The sequence below is a fragment of the Macaca nemestrina genome, chromosome 11, assembly GCF_043159975.1.
Source record: "Macaca nemestrina isolate mMacNem1 chromosome 11, mMacNem.hap1, whole genome shotgun sequence".
NCBI classification, from domain to species: domain Eukaryota; kingdom Metazoa; phylum Chordata; class Mammalia; order Primates; family Cercopithecidae; genus Macaca; species Macaca nemestrina.
This window is the reverse complement of record NC_092135.1, coordinates 97,928,145-97,952,596: the sequence shown is the minus strand read 5'-3', so window position 1 is coordinate 97,952,596 and position 24,452 is coordinate 97,928,145. Positions and strand designations below refer to the sequence as shown.

General features: G+C 40.9%; 1 long non-coding RNA gene across 2 annotated transcripts in view; it reads left to right on the top strand.

The window, feature by feature from the left end:
- The first annotated feature begins 518 nt into the window (after positions 1-518).
- Positions 519-24,452, top strand: part of LOC139357183 (uncharacterized) — a 123,921-nt gene continuing 99,987 nt past the window's right edge. For both annotated transcript variants that reach the window (XR_011609969.1, XR_011609968.1), the window contains exons 1-2: positions 519-718; positions 24,177-24,329. This is a non-coding gene — a long non-coding RNA (uncharacterized lncRNA). The remainder of the gene's footprint in view (positions 719-24,176; positions 24,330-24,452) is intronic.

Genomic DNA, 24,452 nt, shown 5'->3' with positions numbered 1-24,452 from the left:
TCAGCTGTGGATACTAGCATCTGCTCCAGTGGAGGAAGCAGGGAAGTGAAGTGGACTCTATGAGGGTCTTTGATTTTTTTTTTTTTTTTTCTTTCAGTGCACTGGTTTTGTGTTGGTTGGCCTCCAGCCAGGAGGTGGCACTTTCAAGAGTGCATCAACTGTGGTACTACGGGGAGGAAGCAAAGTTGCCCTGGGGTCGCCTGGTTACATGTTCAGGTTTCTCAGGTGGTGGGCAGGGCCTTAGAGCTCCCAAGAGATTATGTCCTTTGTCTTCGACAACCAGGGTGGGTAGAGAAAGACCACCAGGTTGGGTCAGAGATACATGTGTCTGAGCTCAGACTCTCTTTGGGTGGGGCATGCTGCAGCTGCTGTAGGGGCTGGGGGTGTGGTTCCCAGGCCAATGGAGTTTTGTTCCCAGGGGGATCACGGCTGCCTCTGCTGAGTCACACAGGTTGCCAGGGAAGTGGGGTAAAGCTGGCAGTCACAGGCCTCACCCTGCTGCCACACAGCCTGCAGTCCTAAGGGCTGGTTTCACTCCCACCGTGCTCCTGCAACTGTATCAAGTCCAGGCAGCCAGTGACCAGGGCTGAGAACTTGCCGCAGAGCATGAGCCTCCCCGCTGAGAAAGCAAGCGGACTCACAGCTTTTTGGCATCTGGGGAGCCTGCAGAGGTGATCCAGTTCCTTCAAAGGGTCTGTGGATTCTCTTGGCTTTCCAGGTATGTTGCTGTGGTAGTTCATGGAGCAAAAGTTCACAATATGAGTCTCCGCATGCAGCTCTGTCTGTCCAAGAGGGAGTTGCAAGCTAGTCCTGCCTCCTATCTGCCATCTTAATCCTGTACCACATTTTCTTTATCCAGTCATCTACTTACAGACCTTTAGGTTGGTTTCATGTCTTGGTTATTGTGAACAATGCTGCAATGCTCATAGGAGTGCAGACAGTCCTTTGACTTATTGATTTCAGTTCCTTTGTATATATATCCAAAGTGGGATTACTGCATTGCATGGTAGTTCTGTTTTTAGTTTACTGAGGAACCTGCATACTGCTTACCAAAGTGTCTGTACCAATTTACATTCCCACCAACAGGGTTCCCTTTTCTCTGCTTCCTCTTCAATACTTATCTCGAGTTTTTTGGTAAAAGCCATTTGAAAAACTGTGATGTCTCATTGTAGTTTTAACTTGCATTTCCCTAATGATTAGTGGTGCTGAGAATTTTTCACATACCTGGTACCTTTGTATATCTTCTTTTGAAAAATAGTCAGGTCCTTTAGCTAATTTTCAACTAGGATATTTATTTTCTTGCTGTTGAGTTGTTTGGGTTCCTTATATATTTTGGGTATTAACTTCTTATTAGATGTATGGTTTGTAAATATTTTCTCTCATTCTTTGGGTTGTCTCTTCACTCTTTTAATGGTTCCCTTTGCTGTGCAGGAACTTGTTAGTTTGACATCAATTTGTCTACTTTTACTTTTGTTTCCTGTGCATTTGGAATCCTATCCAAAAAATCATTGCCCGGACCAATGTAGTGGAGCTTTCCCCCTGGGTTTTCTTCTGGAAGTTTTAAAGTTTCAGATCTTAGATTTAAGTCTTTAATCCATATTGAGTTGACTTTTGTATATGGTGTAAGGTTCTAATATCAAGATAAAGGTCTAATATCATTCTTCTGTATGTGGATATCTAGTTTTTCAACAACATTTATTGAAGATATTTTCCTTTCCACATTGTGTTTTCTTGGCACTTTTGTCAAAAATCAGGCTGGGCACAGTGGCTCACACCTGCAATCTCAGCACTTTGGGAGGCCAAGGCGAGCAGATCACCTGAGGTCAGGAGTTCGAGACCAGCCTGGCCAACATGGTGAGAACCAGTCTCTACTAAAAATACAAAATTAGCTAGGCATGGTGGTTCTTGCCTATCATCCCAGCTAATTGGGAGGCTGAGGCAGGAGAATTGCTTGAACCCAGGAGGCAGAGGTTGCAGTGAGCCGAAATCATGCCACTGTACTCCAGTCTGGGTGACAAGAGTGAAACTGTAAAAAAAAAAAAAAAAAAAAAATTCGCTGTAAATTTGTGGGTTTATTTCTGGGCTTTCTATCTTGATCGATGTGTCTGTTTTTATACAGTTTCATGCTGTTTTGATTATAATCCCTTTATAGGATATTTTGAAATCAAGGAATGTAATGCCTCCAGCTTTGTTCTTTTTGCTCAAGGTTATTTTGGCTATTTGGCATCTCACAATCGAACTTTTAAAAGAATTGTCTACATTTGCTGTTACCATTTCTACACCAAGGATAAGAATACGCATAATCCTTGAACCTCCAGGCTACTGAAAATTATCTTGCCCAAATTCTTGTGAAATCTTAAGGACATTTTTCAGTCGTTGCTTTGCTCTATTTTTTCAAAAATGTTCTTCTCTTTTCTTCTAGCTACACAGTTATCTGGTTTTTCTTTTATATCCTTGACTGTTTCTTCTCACACGTCTTTACAACTTTTCCTTTTCTACTCATTCCTTAAATATTAGCAGTCCTAAGAAATCTTTTCTTGGCAGTCTGATTTTCTTCCTCTAAACTCTATAGACAACATCCTCTACTTTCAGCTATATGCCGATGGCACCAAAAGCTATATCTCTAATGCAACCTTCCTCCTAATTTCATTGCCCATATAGTAATTGCCTGTTACATGTCTCTACTTGGATGTCTTTCTAGCACCATAAATTTAGCATATCAAGGCAAAACAAATGGACATTCCCCTAAACCACTACATACACACACACACACACACACACACACACACACAGAGAGAGAGAGAGAGAGAGAGAGAGAGAGAGAGAGAGAACCTGAGTTGATTCTCTCAGGGAATGGAACTGTCATTCACCCAGTGCCCAAACCAGAACCGTGGGGATGTTATCTTTAAATCCTCCATCTTCTCTGCTCTCTACTTCATATCAATTACCTCTGATCTTTCTTCCATCTCCAAAATGTCTCTTAAATCCATTCCCTTAGTTCACTTCTTTCTGTTCTACCTGGCCTTTATTTCTCACCTGAATTACAGCCACTGCTTCACACTTGGTTTCCCATTTTATGTTCTATATGCTAACCTTGGATCATCTTTAAATATTACAACCTCCTTGAGTCTCTTGCTTAAAATCCTGGACGAATTTTCCATTGCCTCTAGAATTAGTACAAACTCCTCTTCAGGGCTTTGCTTGGTGCTTTCCAGGCTCTGGCCCCTGCCAGTGTCTCTAGCCTCCTCTCATCACTTCCCCTTGAGCTCTGTTCTGTAGGCATAAGAACTTCCTTGGGCTTTGCAGACACAGCTTGCCATGCTCATATGTGGCCTTCCCAGGTGCTGTTCCTTCTGCTTTGAACACTCTCTTAGCCTATGAATTTTTTTCTGGCATATTTTTTAATCCTTCAGGTGTCTAACCACTAGATTAAAAGGTTTTTGAGTGCAGAGATCATTCCCCTCCTCTGCTACCAGATCTGCACCACCTTTAGCATAATGCCTGACATATAGGAGATATTCAGTACATAGTGGTTGAAAAAGAAATGGATAAACAAATGTAAGAATTGTGGGAATTCATCTTTTCAATTGTCTCTGATATCTCACATCTTATCAGGAGTCACATCCACGCCTTTCTCCCCATCTCAAAATTCAACTTCTCTCCCCATTTCCTATGACTTCCCATACTTTTTATTTTATTTTTTAATTTCTTATAGCCCAGAGACTGCAAATGACTAGGCTATGGAACAAATACAGCAGGTGGATTCTGTTTCATCTACATAATATTTTAAATTTTGAATTAGTTGCCAACATTGAAAATGCAGGAGGTTTTCACTTTTCACAGAAGTAGGAAAAAAATTCTAAACTTTATATAGAACCACAAAAGACACTGAATAGCTAAAGCAACCTTGAGCAAAATGAACAAAGCTGAAGGCATCACACTACCTGGCTTCAAAATTTACTACAAAGTTGGAGTAACCAAATCAACATTGTTCTGGCATAAAACAGACAGACACACAGACCAATGGAGCTGAATATAGAACCCAGATATAAACCCAACCATTCATAGCCAACTCATCTTTGGTAAAGACACCCAGAACATACAATGGGAAAAAGATAGTCTTTTCACTAAATGGTGCTAGGTGAGGCCGGGCACGGTGGCTCATGCATGTAATCCCAGCACTTTGGGAGGCTGAGGCAGACGGATTACCTGAGGTCAGGAGATAGAGACCAGCCTGGCCAACATGGTGAAACTTCATCTCTACTAAAAATACAAAAATTAGCCAGATGTGGTGGTGCATGCCTGTAATCCCAGCTACTTGGGAGGCTGAGACAGAAGAATAGCTTGAAGCTGGGAGGTGGAGGTTGCAGTGAGCCAAGATCTTACCACTGCACTCCAGCCTGGGCAACAGAGTGAGAATCTGTGTCAAAAAAAAAGAAATGTTTTTAAAAATTCAGGAGGTTTTTTACATAAAAATCCAGCTTCTCTTGAACGAATAAGAAAAAAATCAAAGATCTCACTACACTTACCAGCATTCTATAAGCAGATGGAGTTGGGTAAAAGACAGGTAGTTTCCAGTTTACCTCGTCACACCAGACACACTTCATCACTAGATTTCTTTGTAGTGCTTGCTGTACCTGTAGGCATCTAATTTGCAACACCTGGTACAGATTTGCTCCTCAACCGTTGATTCATTAGGCAGTAAATTCAATCTAAGAAACATTTGTGGAGCTCCCAAACATGCACAGAATTGCACAGCATCTCTGTGCTGGCTCCCAAACAATGGGGTCAATATTGATATCATCACGCTTCCCAGTGTGGATCCGCTGTTGTCTATGTGCATTGCCTGCTGTCAGGCAGGGGTGAACTCAGAGATGTGCTTCACATGTGTCTCCTCCATGGACTATAGACATAGCGACAGAGACCCTAGCTACAGCACTTAAATGTCCAGCTTCCATAAGCATCCCACAGCCATCCCACCATCCAGACCATCAGCCCCTCCTGGGTCCTGCACATAAGTAGTGCGCATCTCTGCCTCTTCTGAGAACCTCCAAACCACCATCCTCTTTCAGGGTGTGGGAAGTTGCTGCCTGGACTTGAGCCAGACACCCAGTTTAACCCAGGACACCAGCTCTGGTTCCTCCAGTGCTGGCATAATCTGGGTGGCCAGGAACAAAGGAAGGGAAATCCAAACCTTTCAGAGACATAATCCTGGCATCCTGCTAGTATACATTTTATGCCTCCCTGATTAACTCATTGTAGCAAAACAGTAACAAAATAAGATGCCAGTCAGCACTTTTCTCAACTCTCATCATATTATATTGATTATTTTGGTTTCTTTGTGTTATCTTCCTCAGTGGTCTTCGAGTTTCCCTAGGATGAGCCATCTTTTACTCATGATATCTACCCCCAGTACCTAGCATATGTTCTTCCATATTATATTTGCTAAGTAAATATTATTTTAATAATGAATATATTATGAGTCAATGTTCTGATGTTCTGAGTCTCTTACAAGTAAGTGGTTAAGACTTAGGGGAACACAAACCCTAATGCAGTTATTTTCAAAGACCCCTTTTCAAGAATAGTACAATGCTGTAGAAATCCGAGGAACTCCAGAGACAAGCAGTTCAATTTATTCTGTTCAACGTAAATCCCCCTTCCAACTTATTAGTGATAACTGGAGATGACATTTCCAAGTAATCATTTCTTTTTCAGTGAGTCAGGGCTGGGATAGTTTCAAAGCTGTAATCCTTACTTAGCTACACTGATTTCTGTCACTAAAGATTGTCCTTGAAATAGTGAATGAATGCACGTTTCTTACCCTGGGGCTAAAATGCATCTGAAAGTCCAGCCATTCTTTGCTGTGGATGAAAGTTCACATTTCTCTGTAACACAAGTTACATGAACAGGTAAATTAAAACAAGTTTTGCACTGTGATTTTCCATTAATCACGATTATCAATTCATGAATTCCTGATAAGCCTGTTTGGTTAAATCTGATCTTTCACCTCCATGTTTAGAAGTTGAATTAAGGATAATTGCATGCATTATACCACTTGTGACAGTATTTGAGCTGATTAGCTTGTAGAGACTGATTAGGTGAAGGCTATAGTCATATAAAAGTGTGCATTATAATAGGCTATGTAGATGAGCTTGTAGTGATATTGTATATGACATGAAACTGAAAGAACAGATTTTTATTCAAATTAGAGACTCTCTTAATTGTACTCCACAAGCGTCACGGTACATGACAGTCACTGAATGACTATGTAAATTTAGCCCCACGTTTTTATCAACTACCCATCATGGCTTTCCTGCTCTCTGCTGAAGAAAAAGAAAAAGCATAAATAGAAAGTCCTGGCAGGTGGGATAAAAATGCAAAACAAAGAACACAGCACAAAACACACTAACATGTGAATCCCTACAACATGACATGCACTGTAGCATCTCATTCCATCTATTGCCAAGCCTTATGAGACACTTCATTTTGATAAAGGTCTTAGAGAGACTCCAGACTGTCCCACAATACATAAAGACTCTTGCCTCATCCTCATATCTCCTATTCCCATGAGCTTTCCTTCTTATTATCTTTGGATTCTGTGGTGATATCTTGCTTGGCTTTGGTGCTCCAGTTTGCTTTATGTTTTTCCTGTTGACCTGTTTATCATTGATAATTTAATCATAGTTGCTGCTGGCAGCTTCCAGGTTTGTGTATCCTGCTTGGTTTCTGCGTGTGGCAATTACCTGATATAATCTGGGCTTCTAATATTCCTGGAGAGCATAATGCACCAGCAATAGCTATTCTGAAAAGTAATAACATAACCAGGAATGTTTTCTACCCCCTCTTTTCCAGACCAGCCTTCCATTTAGCGGAATATTTTTAAATGTCCCATCTTTAGCAGACAAGATAAAGCAAAATGTGATATTCTGGTGTGATGGTGATAGAGGACTCTTGAATTATCTCAGTCTAGCCAATTCAGGGCTTTTAGAGAGGTTGTTGTAGGAAATGTGATTTTCTTGGAGAAGCATTGTGAAGAGAACTTGCAGAAAAATAAATAAATAAATAAATAAATAAATAAATAAATAAACCAAAACAAAAACCAAATTTTAATGAAAGGTGGCCTAATAAAAACACAAACCCCGTTTTCTTTTTTGATCCCAGATACTTATTATTGAGTTGTTTTTTCTAAGAACATACATTTTCTGGCTTGTATCTTTTCTTGTACAACTTAATTGAAAACATTCTAAATATATGCAACTTGATAAAAACATTTGGTGGGCCGATCAAAAAGCATGGTTATCATATGACTTTCCTATATATTTGATCTTTCTACAGGAATCATCTATGGGCTGGGGATATAGACTAGGTCAAGAGGAGTATAATTTTAGTTTAACTTGACCCTTGGTTTAGCCTGTATTATAGAAGGACCTCCAGTTCAATGTGATGCCCTCATCTCCCCCAACACCCACCTTCCCATTTATGAAACAACAATGAAATTTACCACGTGTGTTAGGCCCCCCTCAAGATATGCATGCAGTAATCCCAGAACCTGCAGATATGTTACTTTACATGACAAAGGAGACTTTGCAGATGTGATTAAGAGTATGGATCTGGAGATGAGGAGACTATCGGGGTAAGCCCAATCTAAACACAAGTTCCTAAAGGCAAATAACCTTTCCAAATGGTTTAAAGAGATGAGAGGCAAGAAGGGGAAGAATTCAAAGCATGAGAGGGACTCAACCTGCCAGTTGCTGGCTTTAAAGATGGAAGAAAGGGGCCACGAGCCCAGGAATGTGGCAGCCTCCAGAGTGGCCCTTGGCTGGGACCCTGCAAATAAACCAGGACCTCAGTCCTACAACTGCAATGAACTGAGTTCTACCTGTAACACCAATAAGCAAGGAAGTAGATTCTTCCCCACAGCCTCCAGAAAACAAAGCAGCATATTGATACTGTGGGTTTTAGCCCAGTGAAATCCATACAGCTCTTCTGACCTACAGAGCTACAAGATAATACATTTGGGTTGTTTAACCTACTAAATTGGAATTATTTATCACAGCAGCAATAAGAAACTAACACAGCATGTGACGGGCAGATAGAATCACTATGGGAGATTAGGAAGGTGTCAGCCTTTTTGTTTTCTTCCCTAAACTCTTTGCCAGCTCTAAAGCATTCTGGGGTTGCCCACTCAGCTACCCCTACCTTTCTGAAGAGTTCTGGTTCAGCTCCACCTTTTGAAACTTTGTGAGGGGGAATGAAATAAGAGAAGAGGGAAAAAGGAGAGTTAGAACAGACCAAAGCCTCAGAGGGGAATCTTGCACAAAGCTGTTAACAAACAGAGGTACTAAATTCCCTATGGGGCTGAGTAGGCTAAGGGTCAGCAAGTGCTCAGGGAGCTGTATGGAAATGTGGAGGTAGGAGAGGCTGTCTAGAGAGTGGCAGGACCCAAATCTAGTGGGCTGAAAGGAGTTGGTGGGGAGGGAGGGAAGATAGGAGAGAAAGAGAGGGAAGAGCGTCCAGGAGATATGGAGTTTTTAAGAGTTGTTAAGAATTCTGTGTTCATATCCCATAACTATATTTTTCAGAGATATAGGCAAAGATTGGATTTTTTAATTTAGACTATGCTTCTTCAAAAACAATTCCATTCTGGACTGAGCCAAGGGTCCACAGTGAACACTTGGTAAGGACAAGAGAAATAACTGAACTGAAAATGAGTTAAATATTCAGATAAAAGGAAATATGTAAAATCTAGATCAAACTGGCACTTTCTTGTCACTTTTCTCAGGAGTCTATGTATAGATTTAGATAGATTGATAGGTGGATAGGATAACTGAGACTAACAACTTTATAATAGGGATCTTTTTCTATGCCAGTAGCTAAGTCTCCCTGGACAGAACATTTTTATTTATTTATTTATTTCATTTCTTATTTTTTTTATTTTTTGAGACAGAGTCTTGCTCTGTCACTCAGGCTGGAGTGCAGTGGCATGTCTCCGCTCACTGCAAGCTCCGCCTCCCAGGTTCACGCCATTTTCCTTCCTCAGCCACAGGTGCCCGCCACCATGCCCGGCTAATTTATTTATTTTTTTTTTTTTTTTAGTAGAGACGGGGTTTCACCGTGTTAGCCAGGATGGTCTCCATCTCCTGACCTCATGATCCACCCGCCTCGGCCTCTCAAAGTGCTGGGATTACAGATGTGGGCCACTGCGCCCAGCCAGAACATTTTTATTTCACTAACTAAGCCTCCAGCTTAAACTGATGTTTGCTCAACATTAAATAGGATTATAGTTAGACCTAGGTTCAAATTATAGCTCCCCTGTTACTAACTACCTGACATTAAGGATGAAATTACACAATCTTTCTGGGTCCCAGTTTCCTCACCTCTAAAATGGGGGTAATAACATTTGTCTTTCCATGTCATTGTGAGAATTAGATACACTGTCTAAAAAGTGTCTTGCAGAGTCCTTGGTACATGGTACACATTTAATAAACAGCAGCCAGTGTTATGATCAGGAGCCTGGAGGATATTATTGTCATAATTTAACCCAGGATATGAAAGAGGACAAGTGGATGACAGTTGGTAAAACCTAGTGGCAATTTTCTTTGGAATTGTTGACATAAATAAATGCATGAGTCCTTGATTATACATTTTCCAACAACTTCAATTAATTGTGGTTTCGTTTCTGAAACTCTGTCTTCAACTCCAGGACTTGCACAAGTGAAAAACACTTAGCATCAAATTTAGAATTATAAAAAAAAAAGCAATATAGAATCCAAGTGTTTGCTCCTCAGCATGTTATAATCAATCATAACTAACCCCATGCCCTTGCTCGTAATCAAACTTTCTTTCCTTGATTTCCCCTTTATTTATGAGAATGTAGATTAAAGCTCAAGCTCAGGCTGCAACACAGACCTTGGTCAAAATTGGGAAGTGTTAAAAATTGATATTTGTCAGTTTTCCCTTTAGTGTGATACTCAATCAAATCTCCAAGGCCAGTCTTCAAGCTCTTGTCTAATGCTTGGGGTGTCTGCCGCTACCGCTGCACTGTGCCCATCTGTCTCTCCGCTCAGAGTCCAGGAAATTCTTCTGTTGAAGTCCATTTCTTTTGAATATTGGTGAACAGACACCATCTACTCTTGTTTTAGTTGCTCTCCCTAGTTCACTGCATAGATGACATATTAGTTAGCTGTAACCTACCATCTACTAACAACCTCAAAATCTCAAGGGCTTACAACTAAAATAACTGTTTTCATGTTCAGCAGTCTGCAAGTAGACTGAAGTGCAGTTTTTATGGGCTGGGAGGGTTTTTTTTAAGGCTGCAAGTCTGTTGGGCTTAGCTGCAGGCTGTCAGCTAACTCCATGTCTGCTCCCAGTGTATTTCATTCTCCTTGGACTCGTGACCACCCAGGGAATGTCCTCATGGTGAAGGGTTGGTGCACAAGCCAAACCACACAAGCACGTTTCAAGTTTCTGCTCATGACGTTTACTAACATTCTATTTACCAAGTCAAGTCACATGGTCAAGCCCAACATCAATGGCATAAGGAAGAATGCAAAGTTGTATGGCAAAAGGCATGGGAGTATAAGGTGAAACCACAGGGAATTGCTGATGTTTGACCATTTTTACTTAATCAAAAATGGAAATTTTATATAGCCTGACCTTATATTCCTATTACCCAAGGAAATGAATAACTAGATAATCTTCATTTAATCCAATCTACCACAGATGACTTCCATTTAACACACTGAATTTCACAACCAATATATTAATTTTTTAAATGTTAAAACCTTAATATCTTTGAATGGATTATAATATACCTACCTGTGACCTTGTGGACTCTTATCTTTTTTAAAAATATACAATTTAGTAGTTGTTACTATATTCATGTAGTTGTGCAATCATCACCAAATCTAATTTCAGAACAATTTTATTCCAAAAAGAAACCTGTACCTGTTAGCAGTCATTCTATGTTTCCTCTCCCCCTAGTCCCTGGAAACCAATAATCTTTTTCTGTCTCTAAGCACTTGCCTATTCTGGACATTTCATACAAATAAAATCATGCAATATGACATTTCGTGACAGGTTTCTTTCACTTAGAATAAGGCTTCCAGGTTCATTTGTTGTAGCATGATCAGTACTTCAATCCTTTTTATGATCAAATAATTACCCATTGTATGCATATACCACATGGTTTTCTTTTTTTTTTTTTTTTTTTACCATTTGATGGATATTTGTGTTGATTCCACTTTTTTGGGTATTATGAATAATGCTGCCATAAACGTGTGTGTACATGTTTTTGCGGGTACATATGTTTTCAATTCTGTTGAATATATACATAGTGGAGTTTCTGGGTTGTGTGGTAATTCTATGTTTAACATCTTGAGGAGCTGCCAAACTCTTTTCCAAAGTGGCTGCAGCATTTTACAATCCCACCTGCTACGTATGAGTTTTCCAATTTCTCCACATCCTAACCGACACGTGTTATTGTCTGTCTTTTTAATTCAGTCAACCTAATAGGTGTGAAGTGGTTGTGTCTCATGGTGGTTTTAACTCACATTTCCTTAATGACTAACGACTTAGAGCTTTTTTTCCTGTGGTTATTTGTCATTTGCATATCTTCTTTGGAGAAATGTCTATTCAAGTCCTTTGCCTCTTTTTTAATTGGCTGTCTTTTTGTTGGTGAGTTGTTAAGAACTGGATACTGGATTTTTATTGGATATATGATTTGTAAATATTTTCACCCATTCTATGGGTTTTCTTTTGACTTTCTTGATAGAGTCCTTTAATGCAAAAATGTTTTTAATTGTGATGAAGTTCAATTCACATACTTTTTTGTTGCTCTTTCTGCCTGTGCTTTTGTTGTCATATCTAAGAAACCATTGCCTAACCAAGGTCATGAAGATTTCTACCTCTCTTTTTTCTAAGTGTTTTAGCTTTAGCTCTTACATTTAGGTCTATGACTCATTTTGAGTTAATTTTTGTATATGACATGAAGCATGGTTTCAACTTCATTCTTTGCATGTGGATATCCAGTTGTCCACAGGCGATTTGTTGAAAAGACTATTCTTTTCCCATTGAATTATGTTGGCATGCTTGTTGAAAATCAATTGACTATAAATATAAGAATTTATTTCTGAATTCTCAGTTCTATTGCATTGACCTATGTGCTTATTGTTATGTGAATGTCACACTATATTGTTTATTGCAACTTTACTGTAGGTCTTTTTTTGAGATATGGTCTTGCTCTGTTGTCTGGGCTGGAGTGCTGTGGTGTGATTACAGCTCACTACAGCCTTGACCTCCCAAGCTGAAAATGATCCTCCTGCCTCAGCCTCTCAAGTGGCTAGGACTACAGGCATGAGCAACCATGCCGAGCTAATTTATTTTTAACTTTTTTGGAGAGATGGGGGAACACTATGTTACCAGGCTGGTCTTGAACTCCTGGGCTTGAGTGATCCTCCTGCCTCAGCCTCCCAAAGTGCTGGGATTACAGGGGTGAGCCACTATACTTGGCCTATAGTAAGTTTTGAAATAAGGAAGTGCAAGCCTTCCAACTTTGTTCTTCCCTTTCAAGGTTGTTTTGGCTATTCTGTGTCCTTTTCACTTTCATATTAATTTTGGAATCAACTTGTCAGTTTCTGCAAAAAAAAAAAAAAAAAAGCCAAACTTGGATTTTGACAGAGATTGTGTTGAATCTAAAGATCGGTTTGGGGCATACTGCCATTTTCAGAATATTATGCTTTCTGATCCTTGAACATGGGATGTAGTTCCAAATATTTAGGTCTTGTTTCATAGTTCTCAGAGTACAAGCATTGCAGTACTTTTGTTATTTCTAAACGTTTTTCTGATGCTATTATAAGTGGAATTGTTTCCTTAACTGCATTTTTAGTGTGTTCATTGCTACTTAAAGAAATATAATTAACTTTTCTGTATTGATTTTGTACCCTGTAACCTTGCTGAACTCATTTATTAGCTCCAATAGTTTTTTTTAATACAAATTAACTAGGATTTTCTACATACAAGATTTTATGTGAATAGAGATATCTTTATGTTTTCCTTTCTAATGTGGATGGTTTTTTATTTCTTCTTCTGACTAAATGGCCCTGGATAGAACCTCCACTGCAATGTCAAATAGAAGCAGCAAGAGTAACCTTCCTCGTCTTGTTCTTATGGAGAACATTTTTCATGTTTCAGACTAAATGTTGGTTTTTATGGATGTCCTTTATCACATTGTGAAAGTTCTTCCCTATTTCTAGGTTGTTGAGTGTTTTGATCATAAAGGGCTGTTTTTAGTCTCTTTGTGCTTATTTCACATACCTCCACAATAAGGAATCAATGTTAGGGTTTAGTTCTTGATGAAAGAAAGAACTTGTTCCCTTTAATCTCAATACTTAAGAGTATCTTCCTTTACTCAACAATAGCTTTTATATTTATTGCAACTAATATACTCAATTCTAAAATATACCCATTAATCCTTATTTGTTTAACTTTTAGAAAACATTCAGGTTAAGATGAATGCACACAGATTAAAAATTTCAATGACTGCAAGGCAGCCTGCTTAGGGCAAGCTGTGTTAATAATTTTTTCCATCAAAATCTTCTGGCCTGAAACAAATGTGCAACTCTGTAATTTTCCCATTTTAATTAGCTTTAAAAACTAATACCAACTGAAGAAATTTTAAATGAGTTCCTTAGTCCAAATATGCACATTTTTTTCTCTCAACAATCAAAATAAGAATTTAAAAAGAAAATTCCTAAAAAGCTTAAAAAACAACTCCCAAATCCATATACTGTGCATTTTATGTTTTGTCTGAGTTTGTACTTATCAAATAAGCAAAAAATATAAATCTAATGTACTTCATCCTACCCTCTTTTGCCTTGTAGTTCAGCATCTCTTTTCTAGTTTACTTGGGTTTTCTTGTTTTTCTCTTGGCCGAAGTTAAGTATTTCATAGATATAATTTGTCTCTAAACCCTTAATCCCAAATGACAGCAAATGTACCCTGTACAGTTGAGGAAATAAACATAAAATAAGTAGTAAATACCTGAATGCAGTGATTTTTAACCCACTTTGTGGGTCATAAACTATTTGTAAAAACTGATGCTCACTGTGGGCCCTCTCCCAAGAAAAATGCACACATGCATACATAAATAAAATTCTGGATACAATTTTAGGAAGTTCTCATACGTGCACAGAGAATATGAAAAAAATTCAATATGTGTTTAAGCCTATATGTGCAGTTAATTAGGCGAGTATACTAGGAAAATTCCAAAGATGTAGGAATTACAAGTATTTTTTTCACGTTTTGCCTGTCATTTTTGTGTCCAGTTTAGACTCTTGTGTTCCAGACTATCACACTGGACATCCTTGATGTTTCAAATGCTTCAGTCTTTTGCAGACAAATACTAGAAATGATCCTGCCTCGTGGTGCAGCAGACAACTGGTTAATGCTCTGTGGACTGGAAAGAAAAAGAGCAATACAGAGAAACAATATTTCATTTTGCCTAGGATCTCTTTTTTATTGAATTTCTTGCCCCTTTGTTCCCTTCTCTCCCGGCTAAGAGCTTCCCGTATTGTCTCGAGGATGGGAAAACACAAGTTGGGGGAAGGAGGAGGCTAATTTTTCAGTGAGGCTCTTCAATGCCAATGACATGACAGATGGATTTGGAGGTTCACACAATCACTTTTTCTTTAATCATGCTGGCTACCACATGGTGCAGAGACACAATTGGAAATGAAGGCTTGTCCAGGAGGGATGTTTTAAAGTACATTATCTATGCATAAACTATGTACAGACAGTTTGCAGAGCATGGAGCAGCCTTGCATTCTGGATATTGAGCCCTGCTCTGAAATGCTGCAGTGTGCATGTGTGTGAGTGGCATGCACGTGTGCACACACACACACACACACCCTCCTAGGTGAGCAATTGTCTTATAAAGATCCTCTCTGAAAGAAAACACATTTTATCTGAAGTGCCACAAAGAGAAGAAGATTCATGCCATCCATCAATCTCTAGTAACTGGCATTCAGCTCACAGATAGACTCCCCTCTTTTAATTTTTAAATCACTGTATCAATCAAAGCACTGTATTGTTCTCAGTCTCATTTCAGCTGTTCTGAGTAGATCCTATCTCCTTGTCTCCTACTTGTTTCTTGGATTTTCTCCTATTGTGTGTGTCTTATAGAAAGCATTCATGGGCTTTCGAGACACATGGTTAAAAAAAGGTATTCATTTGTCTTTACTTAATAAATACATGAATTTTCTTAGGAAACTGTTTGTGTTGGCTCAGTGAGGTTCAGGCTATCAATTTCCAACTTCGAGTCATTGTGACATGAGAGCGAGGCACTGGCAGTGAATCTATGGCTGAGGAAGAGAGTTCAAGTTGAAGCTGCAACAAACAAATCCTAGAGGTGATGCCTTTAGCCCTGGTGCCTGGTATTTTCAAAAAATGCCCTGGGAAATAAAACTTTATGGTGGTTTTGCCTTCATAAATCCTGGAGGAAATTAAAAGGAAGAATACTTAACTTTTAGTAAACCATCTCAGCCCCACTTATTAACCCAGGCAATCCACTTTCTGTGCTGTTCATTTCAGTTTTCCAGGGTTGAGCTGCAGAGCTCTGGTATCAGTTTATCTTAAAGAAAAACAAGGCGGTAGAGTATAATTATTGTCTTTCGTGACATCAGATGGTAAACCCTACACTACTAGCAGAATGGAGCATTGTTTCTAATGGTAAAATGTTAGAGTACTGTAATTGTCTATCTGACACTTATGAGGACAAAGAGGAAAAGTTAGTGGTTCTTTCCTTTTTCATCTAAAACTGTTTCATTTGATATTTTGAATACCTTTTATGAGCTGCATTGTCCTTTTTTTTTTTTTTTTGAAATGGAGTCTCGCTCTGTTGCCAGGCTGGAGTGCAATGGCGCGATCTCGTCTCACTGCAACCTCTGCCTCCCGGGTTCACACCATTCTCCTGCCTCAGCCTCCTGAGTAGCTGGGATTACAGGCACCCACCACCACAGCCAGCTAATTTTTGTATTTTTAGTGGAGACGGGGTTTCACCATGTTGGCCAGGATGGTCTCGATCTCCTGACCTCATGATCCGCCTGCCTCAGCCTCCCAAAGTGCTGGGATTACAGGTGTGAGTCACCCCATTCGGCCACATTGTCCTTTCTAATACAGAAACCAGACATCTACTCAATAGTAAAATTCTCACCATATTTAGGAAAGGAAGAGACAGGCAGAGCAAGTGGGCAGTGCCAAGCAGAGCAGGGCTGAGATATTGGATACACTTTTGGGAACTTCCAAACTCTCCTGCAACACCCAAAACAGTTCTCTAGCAACCCGAATCCATCAACCTGCCTCTTTGGTTGTGTCAAACTCACTCTCAAGAAACACCATAGAGGAAGGATAATATCTATTATTTAGAAATTACATTTAGCAAAAATCTATGTGTATTATCACATCTCATTTTCTTTTAAACAATGCAGAAAAATATGGAAAACAATTTGGCATCTATTATACTTAAAAGCTTATTTAAATTTATTTATATTAATTAAATATGTTTTGAGATTCTATCAGGACATTGTAGGCAGATGCTAAAGAGGATGCAATGTCTAAAAAAATATAATTCCTGCTTTCGGGGGACTTAAAATCTTGTATATAATTTAAATAATATTTGTAACCAAGTCATTTGCAAGTCCTTTATTTGCATATGCAAATTAAGAAGTGAAAAAATTTGAATGGCAATGTGAAGATAGGTGTCTATGATTACATCTTTCTTGAAATACGTCTTAGGATTCATCGTGTTCAGTTGTACTTTGATACAAGAACCATGAAAACTTGTTAGAGAAATGTGCTGCTGTCATGTTATCTAGTCATTTTCTTTCTGTTCACCTTCCAAACTTCCAACTGTAAAAAGGTGGACTTGTAAACAAATGGTTGCAGTAAACTTTCAGACAGGCAAAGATTATACCTTCAGATCTTCTCTTATCTGGCATTCTTGTCACTTGGGGTATATAGCATGTATCCTGCAGCTTGCATGACACATTTCGCTCTAGGCATACTTGATATACATACTTGACTATTAAATGAAAAAATGCTAACATGTCACATCACCATGTTCAGACTGGAATGAACAGTTTCTTACATTGTGTAGCCACTGGCTAACTGCTCATGGCTACAAGAAAAGACTTGCCTCCCAAGGACCCCATCGTCCATTTGTCCTTAAATCTTGAGTGCATTTGTTCTAATCTTACGCTCTTAGTTCCTGGCTTAAGAGAAAGGCCTTAGAAATGTTTTTAATTTTTTTCTCCCACTCTTTTTAACGCTCAGCCTTTGTGCTTCTGTAATTCAACACTGGTAGTTGTGTTGGGTTCATAGAGACAAGCCTATACCAGGGAAGGAACTCCAGCAACAGAAAGTCAGACTTCCCCAGCATCCCCTGGCCCCTGAAGGTTTGGTAACATTACCAGGGGATGACCTGCTGACTACTTCAAAAAACATTTATCAAGCACCTAGTTCAATGCCTATTGTCCTTCAGATTTCTATGCACTTTGTCCCATTTAATTCTTATTTCAATCCAAGGATGTAGATATTCTAATATCCCCAATTTATAGATGGGGATGAGGAAACTGAGTTTCAGGGAAGGTAGATGTCTTGAAGTTAGAAGACCAAGACGCTTAAATCTCGGTCTTCAGAGCCAAGTTCATTTTTAATATAACTCAACTTTCTCCCTCATTTGTAACCTAAGAAGAAAGTTGAGCCTGAAATGAATCAGTCAACTACATACCACATTTTAAGCTATAATAGAAAGTGAGGCAGGGTCGCACTTTTCTAAGTTTTCAAAACAATGTAAAAACAAAAACCCTCATTTATTTCAGCCTGAACATTGTAATATAACATTTCAGCATTTTCAATTAAAAATAAGAAATTAACACATATCCAAATAAACTAAAGAAAACTGTAAGTGTTCATGTTTCAGAAATATCATTGGATGTGTTATCAGAGAGGATTGTTATTCTCTATGTATTGCTTGTGTGGATAAAATGGATAGTTTTACATTTCTGACCAGTGTTTTCAAGCCTTTATATAGGCACTTCATGATCACTGCTTCACTGGGTATCTTGGTTGTACCCTCCAACAATCCAGGAAACTAGTACATATATGTTTCTCAGTGGACACAACACCAGCTTTCTGGGCCTCAGAGCCCCCAGTTTCTCCATGTCTTTTCACATCGTGTACAGACATGTCCTGGGCTTCAAGATTCCAAAAGGGGCTTCCTCTAGGTGACACTTCAAGTCTCTTCCCTGTGCCCCTTCTTACTTCTCCACATGAGAGGAGGGGTTGATATGAGATCAACTGGATTTGCAAGAAATTAACATCGTTTGGTCTATGCTTTGTGAATGCTTTGTGAATCAAAGTTCTTAAAATGCTGCAAACTCCCTTGTTTCTTTTCTCTCTGCCGTGAAGCAATTCTGAATGGTTTGCTTTGGAGACTCAAACTCTTCCTATGGAAGAGAGTGTTTGAAAGGCCAACTTAGTTACCGAATTAAAGTCATGTTCTCCAATTGATTTTAACTGTGATGAAACTAGCATTTTAATCTTCGTGTTCTTGTTCTTGTATCTCAGCTCTCAGTTGACTGGAAGATGTTATTTGTCATCTCCCAAACTCAATAGGAACAAATATTTCAACCCTTACACCTGCCAATGCCAACCATCAACAACCTGGAACACCTGGAAGGCTGAAAGCAGAATTTGATATTTCACTGGTTATTTGCTGCTGATCCCATAGGGAGATCTACACTAGACAAAGAAGGTCTTGGTAGCCCTAACATTGTTTATCCATATTCAGCCATTCATTTAATTTATGTTGTCATCTACAGAGTGAGCACTGTGCAAAGTGATAAGGATACAAGAGAGTTAGGACATGCCGCATGCCCTGAGGAATTTGCAGAATGGTAGAGAAGACAGGCAGATAGGCCAGAGGTGACACAGCAATATGATCAGTGACATAACACAGTATATTTAGTGACAACAGAAGCACAAAGCAAGGACTGCTAACTCAGATCCTGCAGTCAGGGGATGGGCCTGGGACTAGTCCCAGGCCCATCCCCTGACTGCAGGATATCCAGTAATGGAGCATTCATGAATAAAGTCTTGAGGATTAGAAATAATTGGACAAAAAGAGAAGCTGGAGAAAGGATGTTCCAGGAAAGCAGTGAAGGGTATGCTCAGGAAAATGCTTAGAATGCAACAAGCCTGAGAGGAGAGAGCCTGGGAGATCTTGATGAGGTTGAAGAGCAGATGCAGGGGGCATATTCCCTTGCATCATATCTAGTGTGGAAAGGAAAGAGTATTTTCCAGCAAATCTCACTATCCCTGCCCTTGCCTGAACTGTGTCCTGGGGAATGGGATGTGCCTATAAGCTGAAGCTGAGATCACAAGGACAGAACTCCACCCAAAGCACATTCATTGAGAGTGGGGTGACTGGTCCCCAGAGGGGAGGTGAAGGTGCAGTCGCTGGTTGATTAGATGCAGGATAGCAGAGAGAACACATGTTCATTGGAGAGGGATGCATTTCTACAAGGCCCCAATAGCTGGGAGGTGTCAATCTTGTAGAAATTTCTAGGTGTGAATCCCACCTCTGTTACAGACTCACAGACCTCTCTTTGCATCGGTTTCCTCTTCTGTAACATGGAGATAATAAAGCATTCTTTTCAGTGTTGCAATGAGGTAATATATGTAAGCCTAATACCAGGCACACAAGAGGCATTTATTTGGTGGAAGTTGTTATTATGACCTATTTTTAGTGCTATCTGGCTTCTTTTTTTCTTTTTTGGTGTTTTTCCTATTCTGCAACATTTCACTCATTTGTAAGCATGGGTTTTAGAACTGTGTTTCAGTGATCTTCTGTTGTGTAACAACCACCACAGAATTTAGTGACTTAAACTCACAGTGATTTATGACTTCTCACGATTCTGTGCCTTGACAGGGTTCAGCTGCATGGTTCCTATGCTGGTCTCATTTGGGGTCTCTCATGCCACTTGTAGTCTAATGGCAGGAGCTGGAACATCTAAGGTGGCCTTAAGTCTGGCTCCTGTGTGGGGATGGCCAGAAGGATGGACTCAGATGGGACACTGGGATGGCTAAGCCTCTCCTCCTCAAATCATCTTGGGACCTCTCCCTGCCCACTTAGCTTCTCCATGTGGTCTGTCCAGATTTCCTGGTAGATAAGATCATCTAAAAGTATAAAAGTAGAAGCTGCTAAACTTTCTTAAAGCATGTGTTCAGAACTGGCACAGTATTATTTCTGCCACATTCTACAGATAAAGCACCCAGACTCAAGGTGAGAAGACCACACCAGGGCATGAGGACTTGTGTTATGGGATCTTTGGGGTGTTGATTTTCTGGCTGGAAACCTCTGTGGCTAGTGGTGCCTTTGCCCAAGTTCTTGTCCTGCATCCAGGAAGAATGAGGTACACAGACTAGTGAAGGGTGAACAAGATGAAAAGGAGTTTTATTAAGTGTTACGACAGCTCAGAGGAGACCTGCAGTGGGTGGCTCCTCTCTGTAGGCAGGTTGTCCCATCAAGTATCAAGCTCCCACCAGAGAGGATGCCTGGAGAGGACTGTTTCTCTCTGCAGCTGGTAGTCTGGACATCTCTGCAGGTGTCTGAAGCTCTTAGCAGAGAGGGTAGCTCCTCTCTGCAGCTGGTTTCCCATTGTGTCTCTGTTTTATTCATCCTCTGCTTGCTGTGGCTGAGCTGGGGGCTTTTATGGACCTTAGAAGGGAGGAAATGTGTGCCCATTGGTCCATGGGCCGCCATGGAAGGGCTGGAAAAGGCACCACAAGTCCCCACTCTGGTCTGTCGGACTGGCAGCCCAGCCCCCAGTCTTCAGGCCCTTTTTGGCCTGAAAGTAGGGTCTCACCGGGACTGACCCCTTCTGACCAAGAACCTGTATGCCTCCTGCTGCCATTGATGGAACCCAGGCTTGGCCTGACTTCTCCCGGATTGGAAGGAGTGCCAATAGCAGAGAGAAGGAGGAGGAGGAGCAGGCACTTCCGAGCCTGCAAGGGCAAGAGAGCCTTCCCTGGGCCCCCAGGAGTGCAGGGATGCCTGAGTCTGCAGCTGCGTTTTGGGTGGGACTCCTATCTGCCCAGTGCAGTGGGAGCCTGGGTGTACAATCTCTGTTTGGGCAGCTGCAGTGGCACCTGGGAAGCTCCCCAAGAGCACAGGGAGGCTTGAATCCACAGTGATGGTTTGGGAAGCTGCAGCCCTGCCCTGGAGTAGGGGGATCCCTCCTGCTCCATAGAGCAGGAGGCCTGAGTCTACAGCTGCAGTTTGGGCAGCTGCAGCAGCACCCAGAGAGCTCCTGCCCCAGTTTGGAAGGGGGAGGGGGGCAGGGCTCTTGCTTGTCCCAGCTCCCACCAGCTCCACTGAGCGTGCAGTCCCAGCTATGCCTCCTGGTTGCAGCTAGCATGATGATAGCAGCAGGCCGTCTGGAGCAGCCGGTGCCATCACTGGGAGGCGTGGTTCAATGGGCTCTCCTTTGGAGATGAGCTGCTTCATAGACTTCAATTTGTATATAGTACTGGTCTACAATCCCTTCTTCACAACTCTTAGATATTTTTCATAATTCAGATGTTTTTAGATATTAGAGATTTCATATAATACATACACTGCATATGATATGCCCATCAGTTAGAAGCAGCATCCCGTAACCAATCACATTAATATTTCTGTAATAAATGTATTTAATATAAATGTTATTCATAATTTATGAAGTAGAATAATTGCTGATTCGAATAGCCTCATATACAGTCAGATCAAGTTTTGGTGTTTTCGAGATTTTTGAGTTTTAAATTATGGGTAAAACATTATGGAGCTGTATTTTGAATCAAAATAACCTCTTAAAGTTAAAATAAATTTCTCCTCTCTTGAGCCTATAGCTGGATGTCAGCTCAGGTCCTCTGGGAGGCAGACACCAAAACAATCGGAAGTGTGAGTAATTCAGGAGGAGGGAAATGACTGCGAAAGAGAAAGGGGACGAGAAATAGGAGCAGGCAGGGAAGGGCTTTAGGTCATGTGATAGGTCTGATGCCTGTGAAAGGGGATGAGGAAGGAGGGAGGATGAAGCAGGGAGAGCCTCTGCTGCAGTGCAATGCTGAGAAAGTCCAGTGAGCCCTATCTGGAGCTCCATGCAGAGCCAGGCTGTCCTGCTGGAGGAGTCCCATGTTGGGCAGAAATGGCCAGACCCAAGTACCCCTGCTGTTCTCCGTCACAGGCTGGAGCCGCCTGGGAAGAGGTGCTGCCCTGAGGCCGGGAACTCACTGCACAAGGTTTTCTCATGACAGGAGACCTGAGCTCATGCCTCAGTGGCTGCCTTGCCCTGAGCCCTCAGCCCACAGACTTCCTCTGGTCCTACATTTGTAGTTAACACAATGTGTTTCAGGAATGTGTCCTCTGTGTAACTGGGTGGAATGGGGAAGGGTTCAATCCTATGTCAGGACTGTCTAATCCATCAGCTGCACCACGTTGCTAAAAACAAAACAAAACAAAACAACAACAACAACAAAAAAAAAAACAGAGAGAGAGAGAGAGAGAGATGTCTGAGAGAAGATTCAGAAGGCCTAGAAGGACTGAGGCAAGCAGGGAGACTATGCTGTGCTCGGCAAATGAAGGGAGGGTGAGTTTTAGTTGGGTGAATCTTCTCCGTGGCATTTAGGACCCTGTCCCGTCTCTCCCTCCCTCAGCAAACCTCTGACCCACAAGTAACTGCGGAATGGGCTACACCTGAACACTAATTAAATGCTGACCCCCACTGACCCTCCCAACCCATCACAATCACAGAACTTAGCTCATGACATTCACCTCCATGGTACCTTTTGTTGCTCTCAGTGATCCCAGAAGACCAGCAGCTTAAGGCTTAAATGAAGAGCATCTTACAGAGCAGGAGCCCAGTGGGCAAACATCCCAAATCCCCAGTTAATGACAGAACTGGGGCTGCCTCCCATCCCAGATCTCTCCATGTCCCCGCACTTTCCCTTCCCTCTCCATATTAGGAAGTTTGCTCCAGGTGAAATTCGCTTCTACCCTAGGGCTAAGGTGCTAATGGCAGAACTGTTATTTTAGCAGTATCTGGAAAGTCCAAAGGTAACAATTAAAATCACATGTCTCTTAAATAATTATTCAAAGTCTCATTTAGGAATGTGTCAGTCTTCCTGCCAGATTAGAAGTCCTGGGGAGTCTTCCAACAGCTTGGCCACTGAGCGTTCTGCAAGCTCTTAATGTATTCTGGTGAGCTCCACATTCTCTCAATAAGAATACTATCTTTGCAGATGTTTATGAAGTCTTCCAACATGGCCACAAAGCATGTGGCCAGGTGTTGTGAAGGGTGCAGAAGAGGTATCAAAAATTACTCTCAACAAAGCTCTGACCAGTTTTTCTAAAGCGTGAGCAGATAACTATCCTCTAGGAGTGGTCAGCCATGCAGAGTGGACAAACTTGCTGAAGACTGAGTGTGCTTTTGTAAGTTTAATGTGATAATCAGGTGAAACATATAATCCGGTAAAACGTAAGGTTAATCTTACACATGCAGTGGTGTACATGACAGTTCTCCTACTACATGGTGATTAGGCATCAATGAAAGTGGTTCCCATAAATGCCTATGATTAGATCTGGAATTCCTCCACGGGTGAAGGGAAATGGATAGAGAATCTAGGAAACGCTATTGCATGTTTGATATATTGTGGAGTTTATTTATTTATTTATTTACTTTTTTGAGACGGAGTCTTGCTCTGTCACCCAGGCTGTAGTGCAATGGCGTGATCTCGGCTCACTGCAACCTCCACCTCCCGGGTTCAAGCGATTCTCCTCCCTCAGCCTCCCAAGTAGCTGGAATTACAGGTGCCCGCCACAATGCCCGGCTACTTTTTGTATTTTTTTTTCTTTTAGTAGAGACCAGGTTTCACCATGTTGGTCAGGCTGGTCTTGAGCTCCTGACCTCAGATGATCCACTTGCCTCAGCCTCCCAAAGTGCTGAGATTACAGACGTGAGCCACCGTGCCTGGCCTTGGAGTTTTTCTTAAAGAAAAATATCCCTTGGCTAGCAGTTCTGATGTCCGTTTTGTGACAGAGTTCTGAGTACATCTGAGTGTGTGATTTTTTTTTCTCCTTCCAGCTGCTTCTCTAGGATTATAAAAATAAGGAGGAAGGGGGTGAATTGCACTGTAAGGTTCCTTGGCATCTGAGGACGAAATTCTGCTATTACAATAGAAGGATTTTTACAATGGCCAAGACAAAAATATTTTGAATATGGAAGAAAGTGCCTAAAGTAAGTATTCTTTTTAAATAGTTGAGTTGTGTTTCTAGTTTGTATATTTGGTTAATCCTCCAAGAGTCTCTGACCAGGGCCAGCACTGATTAGGTTCTTGGTACTGTGAGCATCTTGGTTCAT